This window comes from Pelophylax lessonae (genome assembly GCF_965119305.1).
Source record: "Pelophylax lessonae genome assembly, chromosome: 1".
Classification (NCBI taxonomy): Eukaryota; Metazoa; Chordata; class Amphibia; order Anura; family Ranidae; genus Pelophylax; species Pelophylax lessonae.
The window spans coordinates 381,906,487-381,923,461 of NC_138768.1; the positions used below are offsets into that span (position 1 = coordinate 381,906,487).

The 16,975-nt window shown below is 41.3% G+C and overlaps 1 pseudogene across 1 annotated transcript; it reads left to right on the forward strand.

The window, feature by feature from the left end:
• Positions 1–823: 823 nt before the first annotated feature.
• On the forward strand, positions 824–15,177 carry LOC309544391 (putative nuclease HARBI1; annotated as a pseudogene). The gene is made up of 3 exons: positions 824–1,129; positions 1,781–2,438; positions 15,161–15,177. The product of its transcript is annotated as a putative nuclease HARBI1 (transcript).
• Positions 15,178–16,975: the final 1,798 nt, after the last annotated feature.

Here is a 16,975-nt window from a genome sequence, read left to right on the forward strand (position 1 = left end):
GCAGTTTAATCTCTTAAAGTGGTTGTAAACCCACCTTTATAACTTGTACCTATAGGTAAGCCTATAATAAGGCTTACCTATAGGTACTGTAAATATCTCCTAAACTTGCACCGTTTAGGAGATAATTACATTGCATGCAGCCAATGACGTCATCGGCACTAGCGCTCTGAAGAAACGGCCGTTTCTTCAGAGCCCTGTGCCGTGACATCAGGCGGCTCTGGCCAGTAATACAGCCGGAGTTCGCAGACCAAGAAGGAAGATGGGTGAAGATGGATGCGGCTGCCAGTGGGGACAGCGCAGGCTTCATTTGCAGGTAAGTGTCACATAATGTGTTATTATGCAATGTACTAGCACATTATGCATTTACTTTGCAGGGAAGAAAAAAAAGAAAAAACCTGGAAGAATTGACTTCCTCTTTAAAGACTAAAGCCTCGTACACATGCTACGAATTTCCGCCGTCCAGGTCGTCCGTCTTTTGTCCAGAGTGCGTGTCAGTTGGGTTGAATGTGCTCTAGACTGCACACAAATTTTGTCGTCCGACAAAAGATGATGTAACTATGTCCAACGCTACAAAAGAGGAAGTGAGTTTTTGGCCGCGACTCTTCTGGGCATCTCGCGCTGATTTCGGTAGCATTTGTTTGGTAAACGACATTTCTCTATATTCCGAGACATCGTTCGAGATCCAATTATGATGACCGAGGATTCTACTCTTGCTGTTGTTGGGCTGGGAGTAATTGCTCCAAGCCGAGTTCTTTGCAAGAAGAAGAAAAAGAGGACCTCCTGGACCAAAAATTGGTTGCTCAACCGTGAGCAATTTTCCCACATGTCCTTGCTGCGGGAGCTCCAGGAAAATAATCCTGATGACTTCAGGAATTATTTGAGGATGATGGATCCATGTTTTCACCGTCTTCTTGCCTTGGTGTCCCCCTATATTCTGAAGCCGGATACATGTATGAGGGTTGCAATTATTCCTGAGCAAAGGCTAATTGCAACATTGAGATATCTTGCAACAGGGAGAAGCCTGCAGGATCTCAAGTTCACCACAGGTATCTCCCCCCAAGCTCTTGGAGTCATCATCCCTGAGACCTGTTCTGCTATCATTAAAGTCTTGCAGATAGACTATATCAAGGTATGTTTATTATTTTTAAATTACATTCCATGTATTTGTCATGTCAACCTAATTTAGTTTATTTTGGATGTACATCAAATTACAGATGTCATTATTTTGTAACTACCCTCTGGGCACATAGTAGTAAAGCTATATATTTTCCTAAGCATTTTTAAAATGACCCAGTAACCACCCCAACATTCTCTCCTATGTGTCCCTAAACACATAGCCTGTTAACAGTATATTGTATCTGTGTAATTTTCTGACTTTCCCAGAACCCATTATTTCTTTAGAAATGTATTTTTACATAGTTTATGAGGTTTAATAAAGACATCAGTCCATCCAGTCAAACCTCTGATTGTGTATGTTTATTTTCTGATGTAAAAACGTTCAGTGGGCACAAGCCCTTAATGATGTTTAAAAGCATAGTTTTACCCACCCACCCATGCTAAATGTAAAAGTCAGCATATACAAATGTTGTAGCTGGTGAATTACAATATTATGACATTAGGAGGCGAGAATTAAATGTATGTAGATGTCATACCCCAAAATGCTAAAGATTCCCTTCATGTTGTTCTTATCTTAAAGTTGCATAAGCATTTCTCTGCCAAATGTGTGTGTAATAATGTGATGTGCACAAGCACTAATTGTATTGTAATTTTTTCCCAACAGTTTCTGACCAACGCAGAGCAGTGGCAGGAAGTTGCTGGCCAATTCCAGGAGCAGTGGAATTTTCCCAATTGTGGGGGTGCTATTGATGGCAAGCACGTCCGCATCGTCCCACCACCTAATTCGGGATCCTATTATTACAATTACAAAGGTTTTTTTAGCATTGTCATGCTAGCAATTGTCAATGCTAATTATGAATTTATGTTTTTGGACATTGGAAAGAATGGCTGCAATTCTGATGGGGGAGTCATTGACCAAACCGAGTTTGCTCGGCGGCTACAAAATGGCACTCTCAACTTGCCATCCAGGGAGCCAACAATTGAGGGTCTCAATTTTGTTTTCGTGGCTGATGATGCTTTTGCGCTTGGGGAGCATCTTTTGAAACCATTTCCTCTGAGAAACCTCACCCCCGAGCAAAGGATTTTCAATTACCGGCTATCCCGTGCTAGAAGAGTGGTGGAGAATGCGTTCGGGATAATGTCAAATCGGTTTTGACTTTTCTTGAGCTCCATCCATCTAGCATTAAACAAAATTAATCATGTGGTCCTCTGTTGCTGCATCTTGCATAATTTTTTGTGCAGGCATGCAGAGACATATGTAAGCTCCCAGCCAATTGAGAGTGACCCTGCCATTCCAGGGCCTAGTGAAGAGGCTGAAGCACGTGGGCGTGTCGATCCTATGACATCAATGGAAGTAGCCCGTTCTGGCTTGCCATCCAGAAGTGCCCGTGATGTTAGACAACAATATGTCGACTATTTTGAGGGGAGAGGGGCCGTTTCTAGGCAGCAATTCCTGCCAATACTGTCTAATTTGTATAAATATATTATTATTTGTGCAATTAAAAAATCTTGCATTTATTCAGGAGTGTGTATTTTAATATTTTGGGTACATGCCAAAATCAACATGTTTTTTGTTCATCATGTGTTATATATGTGTGACTTTTGGAGGGTTAATACATTCATCAGTGTCTTTATCTACTGTTGTCTCTCCCCAGCTGTTAAAATTAGATTTTTACCATGTGTGTTTGGTTTACCACTTGCTCCAATAGTGAGTTAGACCTTAACTGATTCACGAGGTCACTATATCGTAATTATTTTTAAGCACCACATGTTTCACTAAAGATAATCCCCATTTTGGAAGAAACGTGTGCATTTGGGTCCATATGTTAAGTATATTGATTAATATAATTTATATACAATGTAATAAGCAAAATATGATAAATATGAAATTTCAAAGCTCTGGGGCATTGCTAGGTGGCCAAAAGACCAGGGCCTTCATCACCCCAGTTAAATTCGAAAAGCCCTCTCACATTGTAAAGTAGGTCACACCGAAGGTCCACCCAATGTCACCTTACATTGGTGGTCATTGGCTAGAAGGTCCCCATACTTTTATTTTTATTTTTTATTAATACATTAGTGTAATAACAACTTACCGCCACCTGTTATGTTGTGTTAATTTATGACATCCTTCTCACTGCCCACCAATGTAAGGAGATGTCAGTGTTATGTGAAACTCGCTCAGTGTATAGATATAAGTGTTATATATAGGTAATGTAAAGTGAAATGGACAAACGAAGCTGCGATACACTATATATTACACTGATCTCCGTACACTGAGTGCTAGTACCTATCACAATGACATATAGAATCCTAGGAGTGCTAGTCCTTTAATTAGAACCTATATATGTGTAGACTGATTGCCACTCAGTCGACAGATATCATTGTGCACTCAGTGTACCTCAGTATCACTTGTTAGATGGCCACTGGTCCAGAAGGAACACTCATTCTGGCAGGCTGATAATTATACACACAAACTAAAATGCTTTAATTAACATTCAACTATGTGAACAGGACAGCCATCATACATTTTGTGCCACCTTACACAGCTTCAGACCTGCCCCCCCCCCCCCACGGCAAGCCAAAGAAATATTAAAACACACATTGTTGAGTGGAAACATTTTTTAATAACACACATTCACAGGGTTAGGGTTAGGGTTAGGGTGTTGTAAAGTGCTTAAACACCAGACTCTCTTTGGTAAGAACATCTAGATTCCTTTGAATTTCAGGGAACTTTGTTCAGTAGACATGTAAAAAAAAACTTAAGCAAAACAGTTTTTCTTATTTAGTACTTATAAAACGTTATCATATGCATAGGAGCCCTGTATAAAACTGTATAAAATTTTTTTTTTTTTTTTTATATATTTCTTTATTAAATTTTCCAGGTAAAAAAATATTTACAACACTCCAATCGCTGGAGAATTTTTTCATATACATTTTACACATATTACCTTTTATCCCTTTTTTTTTCCCCCCTCCCTTCCTTATCCCTCCCCCCCCCGTCTCTTCTTATCATTCGACTCCTATTATTTCTCTGTATTCCCTTGTGTCCTTAAACTCTTGCCACTCATCCCAAATCTCCTCTTCATTCCCCTGTTCCTCCTCCTCCCAAGTCCTCAGCTGCTCCAACTTTCTTATTTTCTCTACTTTTAACAGCCAATCTTTCCTGGAGGGGGCCTCTTCTTTTTGCCAATTAAAGGGAATCAAGCTCTTAGCTGAGTTTAATAAGTGAGGGAGTAATGTTTTTTTATATTGCTTCACTGACATATGGGTTCCATGAAACATGCATTTCCAAGGATCCAAGGGAATATCTATTTTAGTAATTTTACTTATTAATTCTATAACTTCACTCCAGAATACTTTAATTTTTGGGCACTCCCACCATATATGGGCTATAGTCCCTACCATCTGACATCCCCTCCAGCAAAGTCCTGAACTCTCCACCTGAATTCTTCCCATCTTATCAGGAGTGTTGTACCACCTTGTGATCAATTTATAGTTCATCTCCTCCGTGTTGGTGTCTATCGCGGATTTATGTACTAATTGAAGGCTCTTATCCCACTGTTTGTTGTTACTACACGGGCCGAGGTCTCTTTCCCATTTTTCTTTTAATGATATTCCTCTCTCTTTTGTTATTGTTAACAGTATTTTATACACATTCGAAATATTATTTATTATCTTATCCTTAAGACATAATTGCTCAAAAGGGCGGAGGTCGTTTATATCTCTCAATGGCTGCGGTAGTGACAATGTGAAGTGCTTTAGTTGGATATATCTCCACTCATTTATCTTCCAGTTTTCTTTCCTTTGTTTCAGCTCCGCCAAGGTTATAATTTTCCCCTTCTCTACTATATCCCCTAATTGTGCTTCTCCTTCTTCTATCCATTTACCTAATTCCTTCTCTTCCCCTGGTGCAAAAAATTTTGTGCCCTGTAACGGGATCAGTGGTGAATTGTGTTTCCAATTTTCTTTTTTATGTATATTATCCCAAACCTTAATAGCATGTCTTGTGATTATATGCGTGTTAGTGTCCAGATTTCTGAACCTCTCAGGTATCCATATAACTTTTGCTAGGTGTGTACCACTCATCGTGCTTTCTTTTACCACCCAATTTCTATCATTATTTTTTTTTGTCCATTCTATCACCCTTGTGAGTATTGCTGCAAAATAATAATTTTTAAAGTCGGGTAGGGCTAGTCCCCCTTGTCCCTTACCTTTACATAGTGTAGTGTACTTTACCCTTGGCTTTTTGTATTTCCAAATAAAGCGGGATATTAATCTTTTAAGTGTTTTAAAAAATACTTGAGGTAATGAAATCGGAATCATCTGGAATTTATATATAATTTTGGGCAGGATTATCATTTTTATCGTATTTATTCTCCCTATCCAGGAAAAGATTCTCGGGGATAATCTATTTAATTCTGATCTTACTTCATTCAGAAGTTCTAGAAAATTCGTTTTGTAGAGTTTTTCTGGAGTTGGGGTTAATTTTATCCCTAAATATTTAATCTCATCTTTTCTCCAGTTGAACTGAAATTCTTTTTTTAACATCTCCTCTTCTTGTTTAGGGATATTAATATTTAATATTTCTGATTTTTTTTGATTAATTTTTAAATTGGATAGTTCTCCATATTGTTTCATTATTTTAATTATGTTGGGCAAAGTGATCCTCGGATTACTTATGTAAAGCAGGATATCATCTGCAAAGGCAGATACCTTATGCTCCACTTGTCCCACCTTTATGCCCCCGATGTCCACACTATTTCTAATAGTTGCCAGTAGTGATTCCAAAGATAAGACAAATAACATCGGAGACAAGGGACATCCTTGTCTTGTTCCATTGAGCATTTTAAACGAGTCTGACAAAGTTCCATTGACCTTTACCTTTGCAGTTGGTTGATTATACAAAGTTTTGATCCAGGCCAACATTCTAGGTTTTATTCCCAACTCCACTAGGGTGTTTATCATGAACTCCCAGTCTACCCTGTCAAATGCTTTTTCCGCATCTATTGACAGGAGTAGACTGGGAGCTCTGCTTTTTACCATGTGGTCTATCAACAGTATAGTTTTTATCCCATTGTCCCGTCCCTGTCTCCCCGGGATGAATCCTACTTGATCATTGTGTATCCACTCCCCCATTAGGTTCTTCATTCTAGTGGCCAAAATTTTTGTGAATAATTTAGTATCAACATTAAGTAGGGAGATGGGTCTAAAACTAGAACATAGTAACGGGTCTTTCCCCTCTTTCCGTATAACTGTGATTGATGCTGACAGGGCCTCTCTACTCATCTCGTACTATTCCGTTTATATATTCTTTAAATCTTGGGATTAAAATGTCCTTAAATTTTTTATAATAACCTATGGTAAACCCATCCGGTCCTGGGCTTTTACCTAGGCTCGTTTCTTTAATGGCTCTCTCTATTTCTTGTTCTGAGATTGGTCTTTCTAAGAATGTTAACTTTTCCTCATCTATCTTTGTCAGTCCTGCGTCTACAAGGTATTTTTTGATTTTCTCCCTCCTTTCTGTTTCATTCCCCTGTATCTCACCTTTCTTTACTGCATAAAGATTAGCATAGTAGTTTTGGAATTCTTTGGCTATTCCTGTCGTTGTTTGAATTATTTCCCCATTTTTATTTTTAATTTTATCTACAAAATTTTTTCCTTTCTTCTTTTTCAGGATTTTTGCTAGGTTTTTCCCAACCTTATTACTTTCAATGTATTTTTCTTTTATGCATCTTTTCATTTCCTGCTTTATTTCCTGTTCTAGCAGATCTTTCAATTCTTCTCTCTTCACCTCAAGTAAATTATTTATTAATATATCTTGTGTATTTTTATGTTTTTGCTCTAATTGATGTACTTCTGTCATTAGCCTAATCTTATCTTTTATTCTTTCTTTTTTCCTTTGGGTCCCCTTTGAGATAAATATGCCCCTCATATAAGCCTTATGAGCTTCCCATACTATGTCTTTTGGTGCATCTTTTGTATCGTTTATTTGAAAATAGAATTCCAACTCTTTCACTATTTCTTTTCCCCACTTTTTATCTCCAAAAATCTCCTCATTTATTTTCCAAGCATCCATCCTAGGTCGCTCTTTCGCCATTTTTATTTTTACCATAATGGGGGTATGGTCCGACCAAGTCTTGACCCCAATCTCTGCCTCGCTTACCCTTTCGATCCACCTATGTTCGATTAGTATATAATCCAATCTTGAGTATGTTCCATGTACACTTGAGTAACATGTATAATCTCTATCTTTCGGATGGAGAATTCTCCAAATATCTGCCAGTTGATTTGTAAATAATTTTTCCTTTATTTTCTTTGCCTGTACTTTATTTATCCGTAGGGTTTTTGATGTGGTATCTACTTTAGGGTCAAGGCAGAGATTGAGGTCCCCTGCCAGTATGACTCCTCCTTTTTTAAACTCCATTAATTTTCCCAGTACTTTACCTAGGAAGTCTACTTGTCTCTCATTAGGGCTATATATATTTACTAGGGTCAAATCTTCATCTCCTATTTTTCCTCTTAAAAAGAGGTATCTTCCCTCTGGGTCTACCTTTCTCGACTCTAGAACAAATCCAAGGCCCCTAGAAATGCCAATGGCTACTCCCTTGGACTTCCTCCCGGGTGAGTCCGCGTAATACCAGGTAGGATGGCTCTTAGAATACAATCTGATATTAGATGCATGAGATAAATGAGTCTCCTGTAAGAATGTCAAATCTGCTTTCAAATAACGAATTTCTTTTAAATTTTTTTTCCTTTTTTCTGGAGAGTTTAAACCTCGGACATTGTAAGATAATATGTTAACTATAACCATTGTTTCTTAATCTTCATTACTGTCTTTCTCTATCATCTCTTCAACTCTAAAGTGGCCATAAAAACTGTTCAACCAACACCAGGGATCCCTAAGAGATGGCATTAATCCCTCTGATTTTTCTTGTCTTGTGGGTTCTCTTAATTCTTGTATTTTCTTATAGGAGACGTTTTGATCTATTGACTTCTTTTTCCCTCTTTCTTCCCCTTTCCTCTTCCCACCCCTACCCTCCCCTCCCCCAACTATTCCCGGTCCCTCCATCAGGGTTGTCGATTCTCCTTCCTCCCTTTCCAATCGACTTGTGGCCGAGGTCGAGCTCTGCTAGTGGTCACCGTTCCCTCCCATCTTCCCTACCATAGGGTCTAATGGTGACGGCCCGCTGATCTCCATAGGGCCACCCGTTTTTTATTCTTACTTGCTCCTCCTCCCCTCCTCCCCTTCTCCCGCCAGCCCTCCCCCCTCCCCCAATCCCCCCGGTCCCCCCAGTCCTTTTTCATCCTTTTGTTTTCATCTTTTTCTTCTGTTTCCACTGATTCAATTCTCCTTCATCAACTTCTTCCTCTGGGCACTCCTGGTCGGTCCAGCCTGGAATATCCATAAGTGGGATTTTTACTGCTTCACAAAAGTCTTTGGTTTCCTCTGGGTATCTAAGGAGTACTGTCCTCCCATCTCTTCTCACTCCTAGGCCTGCTGGGAAGTTCCAAAAGTATTGTATATCTTTTTTCTTTAATATTTCTACCATTGGTCTAAGAATGCGTTTTCTGTTAATTGTCTCTTTTGCCAGGTCTGGGAAAATCTGAATGTCCTCCCCGTCATATTTTAATTCCGGTCTACTTCTCATTTTCCCCCAGATCTGGGCCCTTGTCTCGTATTTATGGAATCTTACAATCACATCTCTTGTTTTCTCTTTTGGTAGATTGGTTGGTTTACGCAACCTATGAATTCTCTCAAACTCAATTTTATCTGTGGTCGCCTTTCCCAGCAGAGGGTTAAATAACTTCTCCAGGGTTTCTTCTAAATTTTCTGTTGGCCCTTTCTCTGGTAATCCTCTTATTCTCAGATTTTTTCTTCGATTTCTATTCTCCTGGTCTTCGATTTTGTATAACATATTTCTCTGCTCCATTTTCATTTTTCTCATTTGTTCTTTTAGATTTTTTAGTTCTTTTCCTTGGGACTCCACCTTTTCTTCTGTTTCTTCTACTCTGCCCAGAATATGCCCAAAGTCGACGTGTAATGTAGCCATCTCGGCTTTGATGGATCTTTCAAGGCTGGCAAACATTTCCCGCATTTCTGATTTTGATGGTGGATAATCTTTTTCATTGAATTCATCTTCTCTATTCATGTCTCCATCCTCTATTGTTATACTGCTTTCTCTTGACACTTGTAGGCTTTCTTCTCCACTTACTCCTATATGCTTTTGATTCTTAGTTTTCTTGGTTCCCTCTGTATTTTGTTTGGGTCTAACAACCGGTTGATCCTCTGGCTGTGTGTTTTGACCTTTTCCCTCAGGTGTCATGTATTTTTTAATTGTTCCTGGGATTGCTGTGGTTTTTGGAGGCTTCCCTGCCACTTCCTTTGCCGGTTTACCTCTCATTGTGGATTCGGCTCTGGGGAATAAGCCCTCAGTATATCTTCCTCTTATGTCTCTATTTTCAGTATGAACTAAATATCATATACATTTATTCAATGATTCAAGTAAGAGAGGTCCCACACTTTTTGCACGACAGTCTCACTAGTTCTTAAGCTATACACTCACGCATGATAATATAGCTGTGCTACCAGGGGAAGCTGTTGTTGAAGTCAAACGTATGAAAATTTTGGTGGTTTCCCCTCTCACTTAAGTACTCAGATTCCCGCACATTTCTCAATGCGCGTAAGTAAGATCTGGGGGGTTTCCGCCCTCACCCAAGTGAGTAGAGTCCCACACTTTTTCCAGAACCGTTCAACTAGCTCTTAAGCATACACTTGTAAATAAATACTGTAGCAGTGCTTTCTAAGAAAGCTGATATTTGAGATTGGTCGTATAAGGATTCTGGGGGGTTTCCCCTCTCATTCAAACAGGCAGAGTCCCGAGCCTTTTCAACACAAACCCACCTTCTCTTAGACCTTATACTCATAGATGACACTATGTCTTTGCTTTCAGAGAGGGCCGGTATATTATATCCAATAAAGGAGGATTCTGGGGGGTTTCCCCCCTCCCTAAGTAAGCAGAGTCCCACACATTTTTTCCAAACAGTCCCGACAATTCTTAAGCTATACACTCATGAAAGATAATCTAGCAGTACTTCCAAGGAGGGCTGATATTGAAATCCTGTGCAATAAAGTCCTGGGGGGTTTCCCCTCTACCATAAGTAAGCAGTGTCCCGCACAATTTTCAGAACCATCCCTCTGACTCATTAAACTGTAAACTCATAAATGAAAATATACAGATGCTTTCACGAAGGGCTGGGAATGAGATCAAGTGTAGTGCAATTCTATAGGGGTTTCCCCTCATACTTTGGTAAACAGATTCCCGCACATTTTTTCTCAACAGTCTCGTTAACTCTTAAGCTATATACCCCTGGGTGATAATTTAGCAGTGCTTCAAGAAAGGCTGATTTTAGGATCCAATGCAGGGGGGTTCTAGGGGATTTCCCCTCTCGCTTAAGTAAGCATAGTCCCGCACTTTCTTCAGATTAGTCCCTCTGTTCTATTAAGCTGCATACTTATAGATGATAATAAGACAGTGCTTTTCAAGAAGATCTGATGTTGAGAAATAAACGTACAACCTCTCTGGGGGTTTCCCTCGCACTCAAGCAAGCAAGGTCCCACACCACTTTTCCATCACAGTCACATTAGCTCTTAAGTTATACACTCCAAAATGATGATAGTATTTTTAAGAAAGACTGTTTTGATATCGTTCATATGAAAATTCTGGGGGGTTTCCCCTCTCACCAGTCCCCTTCGGCTAATCTGTGGCGTTCCTTGTAGAGTGGTATGGTGGGGATGATTACGATGTCCAATGTTGCTGGGTCTCTCCAAGCTGGATCTCTCGGCAGTGTTCACTCCAATCAGACCTTCTCTTCTGATCCTGGACGCCGGCTCTCCCAGCGTCTCAGCAGCCCCTGCGCTCGGCGGCCACCTCTCCAATACACAGCCGATTCCAGTCTCCAGGAGGGACCCAGGGTGCTCGTCCTCCCACCTCCAAGCCTCAGGGAGGGTCGGCAACCAGGACCGGGTCGGGGCCTCCGGGTAGCGGGGAGGGGGGGTAGCGGGATCCAGCTAGGCAGGCATCGAGGCTAGGTGAGAGAGCATTCCCTCACATCTCTCTGGGCGGTGGCTCAGAGACTCAGCAGGGATCAGCTCCACTAGCAGGTTCCTTCCTCCATGTCTGTATAAAATTTTTAAAAACTAATTGGGACACCTCTTGCACATGATCAGTTATTGGCCAAAAAATAGGCCATAAAATGTTTTAAGAACATTGGGAAAAACAAAAATATCGCAATTTAAACCAACAAATATAACATAAAAAGTAACCTTAAAATTTTGCAAGCAGGTCAACAAAGTCACGCATTTTGCATTGTAAAGCTGTAGCAGCCTCCTATATTTTTTCCAGTTCTGAGCAACACTGCAAAGCATCAACAGTCATCCTGGCAATTGTACAACTAGGAATAACATGACCTGTTAATAAAAAAATATATATATTAAGTCAGCCCTCAAATTTTCCACTCGCCTACTCGCATTTTGTGAGTGGGAGATTATTTAGGGCGAGCGTGGGGCTGCTCCGGGAAGAGAGTGGAAGAGGAAAGTCGATGGACGGGATTACCATAGAGCGGGGATCGTTCCGCTGTAACAGCATTCATTGTAATTGCCGGGCACTCGCCGACACACACAGTCCCGCCTCCTAGCCCGGCTTCTTTGATAGACAGAACACCTGGCCAACCGGTACGTGTGATTATCCGGCCAGAGGATAATCCCGCTTTGTGATTATCCGGCCAGATATCCTCTTCCTCTCCTCTCTCTTTTCTGCACCGGTCAGTGCATTGATGGCACAAGTGAAGCTGCATTACGGGGCCCAGGTAAAGCTGCATTGATTGCACAGGTAAAGCTGCATTGATGTCACAGGTAAAGCTGCATTGATTGTACAGGTAAAGCTGCATTGATTGCACAGGTAAAGCTGCATTGATGTCACAGGTAAAGCTGCATTGATGTCACAGGTAATGCTGCATTGATGTCACAGGTAAAGCTGCATTGATGTCACAGGTAAAGCTGCATTGATGTCACAGGTAAAGCTGCATTGATGGCACAGGTAAAGCTGCATTGATGGCACTGATAAAGCTGCATTGAGGGCACAGGTAAAGCTGCATTGATGGCCCATGTAAAGCTGCATTGATGGCACAGGTGAAGCTGCATTGAAGGGCACAGGTGAAGCTGCATTGAAGGGCACAGGTAAAGCTGCATTGAAGGGCACAGGTGAAGCTGCATTGAAGGGCACAGGTAAAGCTGCATTGAAGGGCACAGGTAAAGCTGCATTGAAGGGCACAGGTAAAGCTGCATTGAAGGGCACAGGTGAAGCTGCATTGAAGGGCACAGGTGAAGCTGCATTGATGGCACAGGTGAAGCTGCATTACGGGGCCCATGTAAAGCTGCATTGATGGCACAAGTGAAGCTGCATTGAAGGGCACAGGTGATGCTGCATTGATGGGCACAGGGGAGGCTGCATTGATGGGCACAGGGTAGGCTGCATTGTTTGGCACATGGGAGGCTGCATTGATTGGCACAGGGGAGGCTGCTTTGATTGGCACAGGGGAGGCTGCATTGATTGGCACAGGGGAGGCGGCATTGATGGGCACAGGGGAGGCTGCATTGATGGGCACAGGGTAGGCAGCATTGATGGGCGCTTGTGAGGGTGAATTGATGGGCACTGGTGAGGCTGCATTGATGGGCACTGATCAGGCTGCACTGATGGGCACTGATCAGGCTGCACTGATGGGCACTGTTGAGGTTTCACTGATGGGCACTGATCAGGCCGCACTGATAAGCTTCATTGACGCTGCTGCACTGATGGGCACTGGTAGGCTGCATTGATAAGCACTGATAATGTTGTTATTAATATTTATTTTTATAACTTCTACATTAATGCAAAAACATTTAACAGTATCATTCTATGAGATAATTTATCAAGGTGTGTTTAGGGGCAGGGTAGGAGTTGGGTGGGGCAACTGGTGGCGAGTAACACTTCAGGCCTGGCTAGTAGCTCAGGACTTAAAATTTTGAGCCCTGTATTAAGTAAATGACAAGCAACTAGATGAGGTCATAATATCTAAGCATTTGGGGTCAAGTTCATCATAAAATAATTAATGGTTAGTACCTACCCTGTGCATTGTTGTGTGTAACCTGCTTGCCCTTATGACACCTATACTACTATGAAAGTACACAGGGCAAACATTATGTTCTCTTTGCAATGGTGTCTGTGGCTCATAAACTATTCCACCTCTTGAAACAAACAGCTCACTACACCTCTTCCTCCCCCATGGTAATGCACTTTATACTATGTACATTAGCACTGTATGGTTTCACACCTTGCTAACGTAGTAAACAGGTAGTTCCATTGAAGAATTAATTCAAATACACAAAAATAGAAATACACTAGAACCAACATTAGAATAATACTTACTTGGGCACAAAACAGGCTCCCCAACACTTGTTTGTGTTCGTTTCTTTTTTGAGAAAGGGGATCTTGGAGCAAATATTTCCAGATCTGATCCGGCTGTAAGTGACAGATCCCATGGCTCAAATGAGGGAACTTCGGGGACATCTGGAATGTCCATTTTGTCTGAAATACAACAATAGAGGGTTAAAGAATCATCCCAAACTCACATATTTTTCGTATCCCATTTCTAAACATTATGTGGCTACCAACCTTGATGTTGCTGTGGTGGTAAGCTGATTTGATGAACACTTGACTCCACCATGCTGCACTCTGGACTACTTGCCACATTGCTTTCCTCCATAGTGGTCACAGTGTGTTTTCTTTGATCATTTTCTACATAATAAAAATGTGGCATGTCAGAAAATTCACAGGGGGGGAAATTTGCTATGACATGGTGCACTGCTTGACAGCTTTTTTCACTGAAAATATTCTGACATGTACATGGTTACCTCCTAAAAAGTAGGGACATTAATGATTTACTCAGCATAGGAAACAATTACCTTTGTTTTGGGAATGTGTCATTGCATCAGGGACCATTTTTTCATTTTTTTCATCCAATGTGGATGGAGCAGGCATGGTAGATTCCCTTCTCCTCATATGTTGTCTTTCTTTTAATTTCATTTTTCGTTTTTTCCCTATTTAAAGGTGAAAAATACAATATGGAACAAATATGAGTTTGTAAAGAAAATGCTTTGCAATAATATGCATATATAGTTTATTGTGGATTCCTGTCTTTTAATTTAATATACAAATAAATCATAAATATATCAAGAAAATACATACATGACAAAAAAAATTATTAAGTCAAGTTCATAGACATTAGTATCTATACATTTCTATACAACATACACCAAATATAACCAATACATATTGCTTAAACACAACTATTGCTTACTTCTTTTCAGGATATGATGGATGTGACCTAGCTGTTCTTGTTCCCGATGTTTCAGATCGGACCATCTTTTTCAGATTTGGTCATTGGATCGATCCACACCATACATATTCTTTAGAGATGAAATGACCTTCTCAAGAATTCTGTCTTTTCTGGAGTTGGGCCTTTCATAATTCTCCAGCTTGCCACCATAATCGTTTTTCTCCAGTATGGTCACCATCTCAACCATCTCACCCTTGCTCATAGGTGTGGCTTTGGGTTTTTTATGAGCCCAACCACTGCGGCCTTCACTGCAACTCCCTGATTCTGCCATCTCCTCCACGAATCTTCCGCCAACTCACGTGTGTGTGTGTCGCATGCAGCTTAATATTGGGCACATACACGCCCCTGCGTCAGCGTGCCACTGGAGGCGGAGTTGACGCATGGGCTGTATTTAAAGGACACCAGATAATTCGCTCGCCGATTTGCCATCGGACAGATCTGTCACAGGAGCATGAACGGCGAACCACGATTCATCTGAGCAAACAAAGGTACGACTTTAGATTCGAGCACGGGTGTTTTGGGCCCTATACAGCTTATATTGGGCCTATCTTTATTATGTGACAAAATACATGATCTTTGACTATGTTTTGTGTTGTGTTGTGTCTTGCAGGCATAAATAATGGTTGACAAATTTACGTCACCGGATTTTTTACCTCAATTTATTGAGGAATATAGACAGTTGCCTTGTTTGTGGAAGGTGAAGAGTAAGGATTACTCAAATAAGCAACTAAAAATTGAGGCTCTTCAAAAATTGGCTGATTTATGTAAGCCATTTTGCCCAAATGCTGACGTTCATTATGTCAGGAACAAAATATCAAACCTGCGCAGCACCTTTATAAGGGAGCTGAACAAAATCAGGGATTCTGAAAGGTCAGGAGCTGCTGCTGCCGAAATTTATGTACCAAGGCTCTGTTATTTCGAGAGCCTGCGCTTCCTGACCGAGCAATCAGAATCCAGGCCATCCCTGTCTACTCTCCCTTCCACTTCGGCAGAGGGCTCATGTGCTGCAACCCAGGAGGAAGATTTACTGAAGCCAACCTTGACACAGGTATAGCATTTAACAATATATTGCCTGCAATAAAGATAATGATGCAATAAAAATATTATCAAGCCAATAATTTACCCTTAATGTAAAGTCTGTTATCTGGTTAAAATAATCAAACAAACGTGACATTTTATATACACTATAACATTATAATAATGTTTTAATTTCTTTTTTTTTTGGAAAATTCTTTTTATTGAAGTTTTCACACAAACAAAACATACAAAAACAATAGACCAGCTCACCCCAACATGGGGGAGTCACACAAACAGCAACATCAAAACGGTAAAGTTCCCCCCCCCCCCACCCTGGCAACCAAACCCCCAAACACAGCCGGATTCCCTCCGAAAAAAGCAGGATAATGGGACCCGGAACGACTGAGCCCCGGTGTACCAGTGCCCAGCCGTCCCCGCTCCCAGCCCACACAGAAAGGAAGCATCAGACAGTTAGGTGAACATTATCATAATAAATTACAAACGCTATCTACCGTACCGTAACAGGAGACTCCACCCATGCCCTCCACACTTTCTCAAATTTCCTGGGGCACCCCCGGGACAAATATGTTTCCTTATAAAGGGGCAACACGGCATTCACCAGACCCTTCCAGTACAGCAGGGAAGGCGGGGTCACCTTCTTCCAATGTAACAATATGGCCTTCTTGGCATAAAATAGCAATATAGTTAAAAGGGTTCTATGTGCCACCGAGGGAACCACCTCCTCCACCAAACCCAGCAGACAAACACTTGGAGTCAGCGGGACCGCAGTCATCAGCACCTCCCCTAAGCAGGTGGTAACTTCCGACCAGTAGCGCTGAATCAGCGGGCAATCCCAGAAAATATGGGACGCATCCGCCGGAGAGGCAGAGCATCGCCAGCATTCAGCGGAGGACGTGGGGTAAATTTTAGCTAGTCTAGCAGGAGTGTAGTATATCCTGTGGAGAAACTTGAACTGAATAAGTTTGTCTCTAGCAGCAACGAGGTGTTTGAATGGGTCAACCCACATGTCATCCCAGTCCTCCCCCTGAAGTTCAGGAATTTCAGCAGTCCAACGCTCCCTACACTTCACAATACTTGGTGGAGTCAGTCTGAATAAATCCTTGTAAACTGAAGATAGGGTTTTGGTAAGGTCAGGATTAGTTAGCATTAATTCCAGGTCAGATGGTACCGGTTCAATTTTGGCGTCAGAAAATTGGCATTGAAAGGCGTGACGCAGCTGTAGGTATCTGAAAAAATGAGTTGAGGGTAAGTCATGTCTTGTACGTAGGTTGTCAAATGGTAGCAATTCTCCCTCTGTCGTTATGTCCCCTAACGTCTTCACCCCCACAGTAGCCCACACCATAGGGTCAGGTAAGCGGTAAAAATGAGGGAGCTTAGGATTCATCCA